Source organism: Notechis scutatus, chromosome 8 (genome assembly GCF_049901735.1).
Source record: "Notechis scutatus isolate UNSWTSFEM ecotype Mainland chromosome 8, rNotScu1.2, whole genome shotgun sequence".
In the NCBI taxonomy this organism is placed as follows: domain Eukaryota; kingdom Metazoa; phylum Chordata; class Lepidosauria; order Squamata; family Elapidae; genus Notechis; species Notechis scutatus.
This window is the reverse complement of record NC_142016.1, coordinates 19,261,583-19,276,380: the sequence shown is the minus strand read 5'-3', so window position 1 is coordinate 19,276,380 and position 14,798 is coordinate 19,261,583.

Below are 14,798 nucleotides of genomic sequence, written 5' to 3'. Positions count from 1 at the left end.
TTTTTTCTGCACGAAATCTATTTATCTGTCATTGCTGTTGCTCTGTTTCTAGTGCAAATTGCTTTGAAAACTCTCACATCACCCAAAGTCCTATGCAAACCCTCCATTCAGTCTGAGGAGCTAAATCGATTACAGTAGTTATCAAAGACTTTGATTTTTAAAATAGGGTATATGGGTACCAATGGATATGCACCAATGGATAAAAAAGGAATCCACTGAATTAATTTGAGACCCAGGCTGATCTTGTCCCTTCTGCAATAAGATCGGTCTTTGTACAAACACACACAGAGAGAGAGAGAGAGAGAATAAATACTATGTTCATCAATCTTTCGTTTCACTTTGTATATAGTCCATTCCTCTTTACCTCTTTCTTCCTTACATGCTTTCTTCTCCTCCTGTTCTTTTCCTCTCTCCTTCTGCCTTCACATTCACCATTTAAAAAATGGTGTTCTCATGCATGTTTTGACATTTGTCTCCTCCTTGCTCTTCCACATGCCCAGAGTCGACTAATTATATGGGTCTCAATAATATTCTTTTTACCTCTTTCTTTCCCTTCCCCCCACCTCAGACTCAAGGGGCCAATCAACGGGGAGATATCGCATCTGCTAAGAAATATTCCACAGTGGCACTCATCTTGGATCACATCGCCGTTGGATTGGGGATTGTATTTTCCATAGTGGTTATTGTTCTCGTCTTTGTCCAGCATGCTTTCTGGTCTTAATACACAGAAGACACAACAGAAATGAAACTATCTAAAATCAAACTACATTCTTTGAATTAATGTAAATCATGTAAAACGCTTGGTGCAGAATCTAACCTTAGGCCAGTCCTTCAGACTTCCCACAAGTTCACACATGCTTTGCTGACCACACCTAAGAACTACCCCATAATACACTGAAGACAGTATTGGGCAGTCTGAAATCCTATTAATTGAGAATTCTGATTCTTATTGATCCCCAGATTGAAACAATAGCTTGGGAAAAGATAAACGCATCCATTTTGAGACCACGTGTGAAGCATTGGCTCATTTGATGATGAGCATCACTGTTTATATTAAAATACATGTCATAAGTTCTAAATCTCATTCATATGAAATGGATGCAACACACTAGATGTGAGAACTGAAATCCCGATTAGTTGTAAATCTGCCATAAGGATATTCCTCATATTGTCTCTGGCACAATCTTCCATAAGACATTATCATTACATATATAAGACCCAGTGTTGTCAAAAATCAAAAGTTAAGAATTTGGTATCTTAGGGCATACACCTGGTTGCAGTGGAGTAAGAATTATTTTCATTAAAAATAGCCAAGGAGGGAAGAGTTAAAGCATCGCATACCCACAATTCCTAAACTGAAATGGCTACTTGGTGTTTAAGAAAAATAAAATAAAATATAAAGACTGGCATGATTTCAAGCCCTGTAATTATTGTAATGCCTATTTTGGCTTGAGGTATACAATATGCAATGTGCAAAGCATTTCGACTCCTTTCAGCCCAATTCTTTTTTCTTTTTCCCCTGGCTGGCTTGAATTTATAGCTGAAGGAAAGAATTGAATGATGGGAGCAGGTCTTCCCTGGAAGGACATCAGTTTCCTAAGGAGAGATTGATCTATAAGACAAGGGAGTCCTTATAGAACAAAGGGCAAAGAACTTCCATACTTCTCCATAAGGAGGTGGAAAATCTATTTGGACAACTCCTTTGCCTTTATTGCAATGTTGTCCTTCTGTTGTTTCCGTTGGACTGACTCACCTCTGAGAAACTTCAGCCAGGGATGGGATTCAATTTTTTTAACAACTGGTTCTGTGGGTGTGGTTTAGTTGGTGGGTGTGGCTTGGTGGTCATGTGACTGGCTGGGTGTAGCCAACTCAACATTGAGGCACACATCTCCTCACCTGGCCTCTCATGACTCTGGGGATGCTGCAACAGTCATAAGTGTGAAAAATGGTCATGTCACTTGTTTCAGTGCCATTGTAACTTTGAATGGTCACTCCACACAAGCAAAGTACCAGCAAAGGAGAGGAAAAAAACTCCAGAGAAGTTCCAGAGACAGGAAGTCTAGTCCTGCCAAGAATGTAATAAGGGTTAACGGAGAGGCAGTTTCTGTAAGCAACACCATAATGTTTCCTTCCTGCCTTCCTTACAGGATTAGGCCAGTAATTTCTTCTAACAACCAGTTCTCCGAACTGCTTAGAATGTTAACAACCGGTTCTAGAGAATAGGTGCAAACCTGTAGAATCCCACCCCTGCCTTCAGCTCATGAAAAGCCCTCTGCAAACATTACCAGTCATTTCGCTCTCATTTTCCTTTCCTTTCTAACATGGCACCAAGAGTTCTCAGGCAGCTCCCAGGTTCAGTCACAGATTTCAAGGGGGAGGGGAGCCCAGCATCTCTGGCAGCCGGCTGCTTCGACCCATTGCCCCATCTCAGAGGCCTTCTGTGGGTCCCCCTGCTTCATAGAGCCATGGTGACAGCCATTTTTAGATTCAAAAATGTTCTTAAGGTATAAAGTATTATAAAATACAAAATACAAAAGTAAACAGAAGAACAACGGAAGGTGAGAAAGGAAAGGGGGAAGAGAAGTGAGGAAAGATAGAAGGGGAAAACAAGTAGAATTAAAGCAGTAGAGACCCCTCCCTTTAGCCAGTTGCGGATTCAGCCAATCCAGAGGTGTGAAGATGTTATTGCACCGGCCGCTCTGAGAACCAGATAAGCTGGCATTCCCATGGCCATCTTCTGCTGGCTCTCAAAGTGAAACTACCCACATGGCCCTTCTCCCTAATACATTCCCCAAGAGGTGAGAAAATCTCAGGGCGCTTCGGCACCAGGATACCAGTTATAAAATAACAGTTGTAACAGGCAATAGTAATGAATCAAATTTAAGCCCCCCACCCCTTCTCCCACTAGAATGGCAGTATCACTGTTAGGGATCTGACAAAAAGACTCAAGATCTGGCATTTCCTGCAGGCCCTGGGATAGGGTGAGATGAGTTAAATGAACTTATTGTGGTTTAATGGGAAAGTTGAGCTATGTGTTCAAGTCTTTTGGTTTTAACATTTTTTATTCTAAGTAGGTGCTTTTTTATGTTTTGGATAGGAGCCACCCATCCAGTTTGGTACAAGAAGGGTGGCCATATACATGTTTTAAATAAATAAAGATCCCACAGCAAAATAATCAAATTTGACAGCAAAATAATCAAATTTGAGCCATGTGGTTTTCTTTCCCCTCCTCCCCCCAAAAATTAAAATAGACGCAAGAATGGAAGCCTCCCGCCCATTGCTTTTTATGCCCTTAAACTCATCCATTGTAAATGTTTTTTTATTTACTTACTTACTTATTTACTTACCTACCTACCTATTAAATTTATGTGCCACCCATCTTGCCTAGAGGTGGTATGTAAGAAAGTCCTGAGAAATGGAGCCAAGAGATACTGCCCAGGGAATGATCAGATAAGAGAAGGCTTAGCCTGCAGCTGCATAATGGGTAGAGAAAGACGCTCAGGAAGAATCCTAACGTCTCAGACTGTAAAAGTGACAGTGGTAGACAAATACCCCAATAATGTTTGGCTAGACAATTGGTGGAATGCAGGCTACAGAATTATCCAAGTGGGCTGAGATCTGGTTGGAATACTGTACCACAAAATGCTAGATCAGTTGCTTCTCAAACTAGCTTAGAGTGAGGAACCTTATCAAGACGGTTTGAAAGAAATCAGTTCTATAAATGACAATAAGTAGGGAGAGAGTTAATGCATGGAGGGAAATGTATTAACTCTCAGTAACTTCACAAAATGGAAAACTAGGCAGAAACAGACAATGCACTGGCATAATATTCCATGCAAAGCATAATTCAAATAAACTGATTGAATCAGCAGTGTCAGACTGCTCCAAAGCAAAATGGTGCAATGTAATTAATGATAATGGTAATGGAAGCAGAATCTCCGCCACAAAAAGAGATATTTCTCCTTTATACAGCAGTTATTAGTTCTTCTCTTCTGTCCCTCTCAGAAAATGTTGTTGGCAAAAGGAAGTAGTCCAACTAAAAGCCACAAAGATCTTCCAATGGAAAAATGTGGAAAAGGGAGCTATAGGTAGTAGGATTCTGCCACTCAGGAGTTAGACGAGACTGGTAATTTGTGCCCCCAAGGAGCAGTGTAAGGTCTAAAGGGAATGTATCACTGAATTGTACATTATAGACTGAAAGTAGAGCTACCCAGAGTTGCTTAGATGAGATGGATGATACAACTTGAATTAATAATAATTACTCTGTTTGCACCTTTCATCTGAGTCTGGGAGTGGGTAACTTTGAGTCTGTGAGTCTCTGAGTCTGGGAGTGGGTAACTTTGAGGGTGAACAGTCTTTTCCTTGATGGAGATTTCAAAGAGAGACTCATTGCTCATGTGCTTGGATTGCTCTTCCTGGATTTTAGGACACTGAGCATTTGGGTTCAATAAAGTCAATGATGGATCCCCAGAAGATTTCCAGAAATGTTATTCTTCAGTTATGAAAAGAAGACACACTGTTGAGACACAGTGTCTGTGCATTTGTGTGTGCAAGTATGAAAGTCTATCTACCTATAACAGGGGCACAAAAACAAAGGCCTGGGGCCTACCAACATGTGTTCTATACTCAAGGGTGGGATTCAAAAATCCCAGCAACTGATTCGCTGCCCAATGGCTGGGTGGGCATGGCCATGATGGGTGTGGCCTACTGGAACTTCCAGGAGGGCCATTTTTCACCTTCCCAAGGGTCCAGAGGCTTCCCTTGTGCCTCTTGGGAGTCAAAAATGGCCTCCTCCGGGCTCTGAAGGCCCTCCGGAAGCCGGAAACAGGCCCCGTTTCGCAACTCTTGATACTTCCGTTACTTCCGGTAGAGGTGTTTTTCACCTTCCCAAGGGTCCAGGGGCTTCCCTCAGGCCTCTTGGAGGTCAAAAATGGCCTCCCCAAGTTTCTGGAGGCCCTCCAGAAGCGAGAAACAGGTGTGTTTCCAGACTTCCGGAAGGCCCATTTTTCCTCCTCCCAGAGCCTCCACGTGGACCCTGCACTTACCTGCATCAAAAATGGGCCATGTGGAGACTCCTGGGAGGGGAGGGGTGGGAGGGGCCAGCCAGTCGGTTCAAATAACGGTTTGGCAAATCAGATGCAAATTTAACATCCAGTTCCCTTGAACCAGTCCAAACTGATAGAATCCCAGTTATAGATCCCTGTCTATACTCCTCAGAGCACAAAGGTTGACACTTATTTGAATTTTGGAAAATTCTCAATGGGAGGGCAAATGCAATTATTGTATTTCTTAAAACCCTTAGTCCAGATTTTCTCCATCATCACTACCTAGTGGTCTTTTCACCTGAAGCATGGACCCTCTTCTGTAAACTGCCTCCTTTTCATTTCAGCAATCCCCCCCCCCAAACTGGACCATTACTTTTGTAATTAAATTCTGAACATGCCCATATAAACCTGATTTATTTGGATTTTATTTTATTTGGGCTTATTTAATTAGCCTTTGGATTAACAGATGTTCTACATCAAACTCCAGCCTGGCACCCCTTTCCATAGGACGTGTCCAGTATCCATCAGTCTGGCTGCCTAATTATTTATTCCACCCACTCCTGATCCCCAAGACATGGTGATGTCATCCCGCTGGAAAGCCAGAGCAATACATAGCGCGGTCTCTTAACAAGATAAAAAAGAAGCAAACTGCATTATAAGGTATCGCGTCAAGCAAACAAGAGAAGGCTTGCCAAGTACAAGAAAGGAACAGAAACAAGAGTTGGAAAACAGACATTAGGTACCACCAAGGAGTAAAACCTAAGCAGCTTCACTGCAGGGCAGTGGAAGTGGAAGAAAATCAGAAGCCAAGATAGGATCCCACTGGCCGTGACAAAAGAGAGAGAGAGAGCAACTCTGCATGATGACCAACCCAAGCTATGAAGCCCATATTCCTGTCCCCCCAAATCCTTCTCCTTACCCTGAAGAAAAACCTCATGAAGAGTCTGATTCACTTAAATTCCATGTTGAACCAGCATCTTCTCTGGGCTATGGGGCAGCTTCCTCAATGCCAGAACCCCCACAGTACCAGATGTACCAGGATCCACCTTCTGCAAAGCCCCGACAAGATCTATTTGTTGAATCTCAGGAGGATATCTTTATTTCACACATCCAGACCTCCAGTGAGCCTGACTACCTGCGCTACTCCATCTGCACCATGTTCTGCTGTTTCCTACCCTTCGGAATTGTGGCTGTGATTTATTCCATAAAGGTGAGTTTGCAGCCATGGTTTATTCTGTAAAGGTAAATTTCTCTGGGAACGGGTGCTGCAGGTGGCAGAGAGCTTGGACTTTTTATTTTCCCCGAAGACCCTCTTAGTTCTATTTGGGAAAAATGAAGGGGACAGAATCATATGGTTTAAAGGAGGTGGGCTCCAGCTTCTGGAACTCATCAAGAGCCTCTTTCATAGCTCCAGTACCATGAAATGTTCCTCAGGGGCTGTGGGGCTACAAAAAAGAAGATTAGTAAGGGGACAAGTAAGAGAGTATAAAGTAGTGGCATTTGCAGAGGAACAGAATATGTGACACCATGATATCTTCACTGAGGACTAATTGCCTGCTTTTCCTTCTTAGAGTATACATATTTAACTCTTCATTCATTTGTTTCATTCATTTGCATTCTGCCAGATTTTGTACATTTATTTGCAGACGCTTTTCCTCTAGGAGCTCAAAGTGTTAGGCATGGGTAGGGTCCCTATCTTTCATCGATACCATACAGCCCTTTTGAAGTAGCTTGAGTTGAATGAATGAATGGCACAGCTTTATCCAATTAACTCTTGGTCAGAGGGAATTTGAACTTCAATGCAATCACTAGATAGATAGATATAGATGATAGATAGATAGATAGGTAGGTAGGTAGGTAGGTAGGTAGGTAGGTAGGTAGGTAGGTAGGTATAGATAGATAGATGATAGATAGATAGATAGATAGATAGATAGATAGATAGATAGATAGATAGATAGATAATGGATGGATAGATGGGTAACTAGTTGATAGATAAATAGATAGATGTTAAATAGCTCCATAGCTATCTATGGAGAGAGGGAGAGAGGGAGAGCGAGAGGGAGGGAGGGAGGGAGAGAGAGAGATAGCTTGAGAGAGAGAGATGGAGAGGGGGGGGGCAATATAAAAGGCAAATGTATTTCGATGAGTGATATATTTTGATTTCTACTTCATATTAAGAAAAGTTGAAGCTGAGAACTTATTCTACTTGTTTAACCTGCTCATTTTCACTCTTGCTTGATGAATAAGGGGAGAGGGAGTCTTCACACATCTGCTGATAACTGTGTCTTACCTGACTTGATTCCCATCCCAGAATTATCTAGTGAAGACTAGGGCTTCTAATCTTGTGACCACGTAAGAAGGATCATGAAGTCCTGGTGCTATGTTTTAATAAAAATACTGCCCATTAAGCTGAGATTCTGCATAGACTTGAACTCAGAGCTGTGTAATCATGGCATATGGGTCTCTCCACAGCTTGAAACAGGGTTCCCAACAGCTGAAGGGAGAACACCCTAATTAATATGTTGAGCTTGCTTGTCTTTTCATTTAATTTCTACCAGAATTAAAACAATAAAGCTCGAAATCTCTTCACTTTGTGATGTATTCATTGTCTCTGGATTCTCAAAGAATCAATCTCTGGCACCTTGCCACTGCCTGACACTTGGCAAAACAATAGGTCAAATTATATCTCTCATCACATAATTTATCACTGATATTTTAAAGAAAATAAATAATGCACATTGATTGGTGTTAGAGTGATCTAATGGTAAATAATTAATCCTTTACGAATTTAAATAAAACAAGATGGGTTGACTTTCCAAGGCAGCTGATCATTCCACAACTACTGCAGGTCACCTTATTTCTGGAGATGCTTCTCAGTTTTCACTGCTCACCAATCTGATTCTTATGTCTCTTTCTCTTCAGACTCAAGAATCCAACCGAAGTGGAAACAATACAGCTGCCCGAGAGAACTCCAGGCTGGCCCGCATATTTATCTATTGTGCAGTTGGCGTTGGAATCATTTTGTGGACTCTGTACATCACCTTAGCTATACGCCACTCCTAGACTTCCAACTATTAGACACCAAAGTCAAGTCCATTAAAACATCAGGCATTACCTGAGGCTCTTATCATACAACTTTACCCCAAAGCCTTAGTTGGGGGTAACGTTGTCGGCATCATTCCATTCATATGCACATGAACTGACTTGATGACCAGCAGTGGAGCATGAGAATTTCGAAGTCTTGCACCTGAGTCAACTTTTAACATTCTGAAAGTTCTCCTTAGCAGTAACCCATCCACATCAAGTGATAAGTCTCATGTGTGCTGCAACTCTATGATATCAAAAGATCTCCAGATGAAGGTTGTAGAAGGTCCATTGGTTACCTGGAACAATATCAATATCAATATTTAGCCAGGGTTATTAGTTTGTTTCTTACATGTATGTAATTTATATTTCATCTGGCACTTCGAGATCTAATCTGTGGCTGGATTTTCCTCTCCCTTTTGTTTATCCCCAAAACATCAATGCTGTGACAGCGCACAATCATGCAATCTGCTCTACAGTCAAAACATGAAATTGAATTTGGGTCTTCCTTGTCCAGCATCTTAACTGCTACACCAGACTGGGCCTTTTGTTCAATAAACTGATCAATTACCTTCTTATTGTGAAGGAAAAGAATGGAATGGCCTTAGTACAGGGCTAAGATCTTGGCAACTTTAAGACTTGTGGACTTCTACTCATAGAATTCCCCAGCCAGCTGGCTGGAGAATTCTGGGAGTTGAAGTACACGAGTCTTAAAGTTGCCAAGTTTGGAGACCTCTACCTTAGTGTGAATTTCAGCCAATAACAGAATATTTTTTTTCATTCATCTGTCCATTTTTTTTTTTTTCATTTAATTCTAGACTTGGTCTTTAAATGGTGGGCTTCAAAATGACCATTTGAATTAACTTACATAAGCTTAATCACAATTAGTTAAATGAAATATTTCCTACATATTTGAGCATTTCCCCTCTAGCCCCATAACATTTCAGCACTAACTTTCCCAGGGATTTTCAGAGCTATCTTCAAGGATCCAACCTAGTGAGGAAATTAAATTTCCTGAAGATGTTTGGGACTACAGCTTGTACGATCGTTACCCATCCAAATATCTGGACAGCTCCCACTTGCTCTCTAGTGCTCTTGTCCAGCCAACCCAGCTTCTCTTATTCAACTGTAATTCTCTTCAACATTTCATAGATGAAAACAAGAGATCTTTTACCTTAATCTCTAGATGGCTTGGCCCCTTAATATTCATGCAAATGAGTGAGATCTGGGGCTGTTGATTCTGCAAAAGACTTTCATTAGCTACTTCGAGCACTTCTTGGCACTATATCAATCAATAAATCTATGCTGTCAAACTGCTGTGATTTTTATTTCCTGATACCTTTCCAATGAGTTGCTTGGATTCTCCACATTGCAAGAGAGAAGGAAAGTCCCCATTTTTTTTTTACTGCAATGAAGAACAAATATTCAAATGCCTTAAATATATTGCACAGCAACACTCAAAATTCATCAAATGAAGACCTATGCCATAAACTAGACTTCTTCAGCACCTAGTTCAACATATTAGAATACTCCTTAATTTTTTAGTTATAGTCTCCCACATACTAATCTTTTATACTGCCCTACACCAATCAAATCCTCCTATCCCTTCTTTTAATCACTGTTGGACTCTTGATTTTTAAGAGAGACTTTTGGTTTCATGCAAGGAAAGCAGCAAAAGCAGCAGAAGCCTTCCTTTCTCTCCCCCAAACTCTGCCAGAAATGAGTCTTTGCCAGTGCAGCCTCTTGGAGCAGGATGCCTTGCAGGGTCCAAAGACTCATTTCTGGTGGAATTTGGGGGAGGGAAAGAAAGACTTTTGCTGCTTTCCTTACATGCAACCAAAAGCAGAAGAAGAAAGAAGCGGAAAGAAGCAGCCCGGTGGCCAGGCTAGGCATGTGGGGCGAGTGGGGCAAGTTCCCGCCTTGCGCCCTTTCCTCCCTCCCCTCACTACCTTGTGTTGTTCACAATGCAAGCAACGCAAGCCTCGTGTTCCCACGGTCTATGTGGACAAGCGCAGCCTTGTGTTCCCGCGCAGCCTGGATTAATTGCTTTGGGGATGACATTTCTCTGCGGACCACCAAAATTGTCTCACAGACCACCAGTGGTCCCCGGCCCACTGGTTGGCGACCACTGCTTTGGAGAATAGCTTGACTCCCTCTTCTTTGAAGCACCCCTGAGATATTGGAACACTGCTATCATGTCTCCCCTGGTCCTTCTTTTCATCAGACTAAACAAACCCAGTTCCTGCGACCGTTCTTCATATGTTTGAGCCTCCAGTCCAGAAGTGGTATTCAGCAGTTTCTGACCAGTTCTGGAGAATTGGTAGTTGAAATTTTGAATATTTCAGAGAACCAGCAAATACCACCCCTGACTGGAGATTTTACAGTATCCTTCCCCTGCCATGCCCACCAAGCCATGTCCACAGAACCGGTAGTAAAAAAAAATTGAATCCCACTACTGCTCCAGTCCCCTAATCATCTTTGTTGCTCTTCTCTACACTCCTTCTAGAGTCTCAACATCTTTTTCTTTTTTCATTCCACCCTCGTTATGCTGCATTATGTCCACCATGAAAATTTGACTTGAATGCCTTAAAGCAGCTGTGTTGTTGTTTTCCCCCCAGCTTCCTGGAAAGCTGCTTCTTGAAGCATCTGGGAAACGATGCAGCTGCTTGAAAGCATCACAGACAAGCTCTTCATCTGCGTTGCCACACCCAATTCAAGGTGCTTAAGGAAGCTACAATAGTCCCAAGGTTGTTTTTCATACCGGAAATCTTACTCTGGGATTTTCCCAGGTCCCCATAAATTAAACATTTGACATTTACTGCAATTCTTGTGGCCAAAGACAACATTTCTGGATTTGCCTACTGTGAGTTCCTGGTAGTCTCTTTGAGTTTTGCTTTCTTGCGAACATTTCATTACCAAACTAGGTAACAATATCTGCCTGTCTTTATTTCTTGGCAAATAGGGTTACTTTCCTCAGCTTCAGTCTTCTATTTGGAATAAGGGGGGAATTAATCCCAATTACTTCATTACCCTGGGGGGAAAAAACCTTCCCCTTCCGTGGCTTTTATTTTTTTTAGGTGATATCCCAAAGTGGTTTGCCCTTGCCTCTTTCCCAAGGCTGAGGGAGAGTGGCTGGCCTAAGATCACCAGTTGACATTTTGCCTAAAACAGAACTAGAACTCATGACTTCTCGGTTTCTAGCTGAATGCCTTAAATGTTTTGAGAATTTTATTTTATTTATTAGATTGTTATCCCGTCTTTATTGTTTTTAGAAATAATTCAAGGCAGCAAACATACCTCATACTCTTTCCTCCTCCTTCTCCTTTTTTCCCTACCAGAACAGCTCTGTGGGCTGGGCTGGGCTGAGAGAGGGGAATTGGTGCAAAGTCAACCAGCTGGCTTTCCTGCCTAAGGCAGGACTAGAACTCATAGTAACCTGGGAATTGGCCCAACGTTATCCAGACAGCTTTCATGCCTCAAGCAGGGCTAGAATTCCTGGCCTCCCTGTTTCTAGCCAAATACCTTAAACTCAGTGAAAATATTTCAGCACAATTCCTTCCCTTTTCATTGCTTCTGTTTCCTTGGAACATACTGTATTTTCTTTTCCTCGTGCATCATGAGAGTCATCCCACCAGTTTTCAATTGAATGCTCTCATATTTTCTTCCTGCAGTAAGGGTTCAAATCTTATCTTGTTTATGAATTATGGAAAATCGTGGAATGACTGGGCTGCATTTACACAACATGCTCAGGTCTAAATCCATCCTAGGAAAGATGCAACTACAATCCAAAAATCCTTGCTAAGAAAACAGCAGGGACTTGTTCAGGCAGTCACCAGAGAAAGCTCAGCAATTAGGATATATATTATAGTGTAGTGTAGTATAGTATATCATATATTGTATTATATTGCATGATATGATATGATATGATATGATTTGATATGATATGATATGATATATGATATATTATATTATATTATATTATATTATATTATATTATATTATATTATATTATATTATATTATATTATATTATATTATATTATATTATATTATATTATATTATATTAATATATTATATTATATTATATTATATTATATTATATTATATTATATTATATTATATTATATTATATTATATTATATTATATTATATTATATTATATTATATTATATTATATTATTTATTATATTATATTATATTATATTATATTATATTATATTATATTATATTATATTATATTATATTATATTTATTATATTGCATGATATGATATGATATGATATGATATGTATGGTATGGTATGGTATGATATGATATGGTATGGTATATATATTATATTATATTATATTATATTGTATTTATTATATTGCATGATATGATATGATATGATATGATATGATATATGATGCTATGCTATGCTATGCTATGCTATTATTATATTATTATATTATTATATTATATATATTATATTATATTATATTATATTATTATATTATATTATATTATATTATATTATATTATATTATATTATATTATATTATATTATATTATATTATTATATTATATTATATTATATTATATTATATTATATTATATTATATTATATTATATTATATTATATTATATTATATTATATTATATTATATTATTATATTATTATTAATATTTATTATAGACAGGGTAGCATGGAGAGCTCTTGCCTATAAAGTCACCAAGACTTGGACACAACTGAATGGTTAAAACAATGACAGCACCAGAGGTGGTCTTCAGCAGGTTCTGACCAGTTCTGGAGAACCAGTAGCAGAAATTTTGAGTAGTTCGGAGAACTGGCAAATACCACCTCTGACGGGCCCCGCCCCCATCTAGTCTCTGCCTCCCAGCTGATTGGCTGGGTCTTCTTTTGTTGCCCTGCACAGGAGAACGGAGCTGGAAAGCAGGTTAGTGGGGTGGGGAGGGAATGGGGATTTTACAGTATCTTTCCCCTGGAGCGGAGTGGGAATGGAGATTGTACAGTATCCTTCTCCTGCCATGCCCACCAAGCCACAGAACCGGTAGTAAAAAAAAATCGCCCACAGAACCGGTAGTAAAAAAAATTGAATCCCACTACAGTATATCATATTATTGCCAGTATGTTTTTTTCTAGCTTAATGATTAGTAAATTGCCTGAAACATTGTTCAAAATCAATTAGGGTTGATCCAATGACAACACAGATGTCTCTGTCTCCAACAAATATATTCCCCCATGAGCTTTAAGGCTCCTTTTAGTTCTTCCTTACATCTCTGACTTTCTTATCCATTTCCATAACCGGTTAGAATTCATACTCATTTCAGAACTGCATCGCATGACAAAGCAACGGGTTTTTTTTGTTCCCTGGGCTGTATGGTATTTCTTTTCCCTGATTTCAAGTCACAGATATTTTAAGATTCATAATTTTATGTCAGTTAGATATGCTTGAGAACTCCTCCCAACAAAGAAACAAGGCTTCTGAAACAATATGGAGTCCAAGTTAACTGTGTTTCTTAACTGAGTTTTTCTTTATACATTTAAGGGCACCGAGGTGCATGTGTGTCCACAGCAGAGTCATCACTTTGGTTGCAGAATACAAGTAGATGGTTTTCTTGGCAAGATAACAGGAAAGTTCCCAGCCTTCAGGATGTGACTCTGGTACAATTCAGGCTGTAACATGTTCCGCTGAAAAACGCAGGTTGGCACAGGGTCATGTTTTCCTTGGTATACTAACGCTGCTCCTTCCCTATCTCTCCTTCCTGCTTCATAAGGTCACCCGTTGATAAGAATAGGAGTGGGCAACATTTTCCAAAGAACTTTGGCTTTGATAAGTGGAGATCAGCTGACATGTTGGAGCTCCCAGGAGTTCTAATGCAAGGTTTTATCAAGGTCTCCTAGAGAAGGGAGGTTATGATGCAAAGGTCCATGGGAAATCCATGGAGAATTGCTAGAGAGAGACACAAAGCTTTCTCTCCAAATACTGAAAGCTTCCTCTGCAACATGTATACCTCTCTGAGCGTCATTTTCACCCAACAACTTGCAGCTAAAACTTGAGAGGCATATTCATTGGGGCTGCGGCTGCACAAAGCTTTGCAGAGAGATTTTGTTCCAACAAAACTTCATGCAAAAACATTTGAAATGCTGCAGACCTCTCCCTGTAAACCAAATTACCAACAGCTGCTTTGCTTCTGCTTGTTCTACAGTTCTCCTCCTGCAACTATATCTTTAGGGGAGGCTTCTATATGTGTGGAGAACATGAAAGAACTCCAAAAGGGTGGGCTTCTCAGTTGCCCTCCACCCATCCTTGGGTCAGAGAAAACCATACCAATATGACCACGTAGGCAGAAAGCATGAAAAGAAAATAACTGAAATTCGCTGCAGATAGAATATAATTCTTTATTCGCCAAGTGTGACTGGACACACAAGGAATTTATCTTTGGTGCATATGCTCTCAGTGTACATAAAAGAAAACATACATTCATCAAGAATCATAAGGTACAACAGTTAGTAATAGTCATAGGTCACTAATAAGCAATCAAATCATACTAGGAAACACATAAAACAATATAAATTGTAAAGATACAAGCAACACGGTTATAGTCATAAGTGGGGAGAGATAGGTACTAGGAAGTGTTATTATAATATAGGAGTAGAGGAATAAT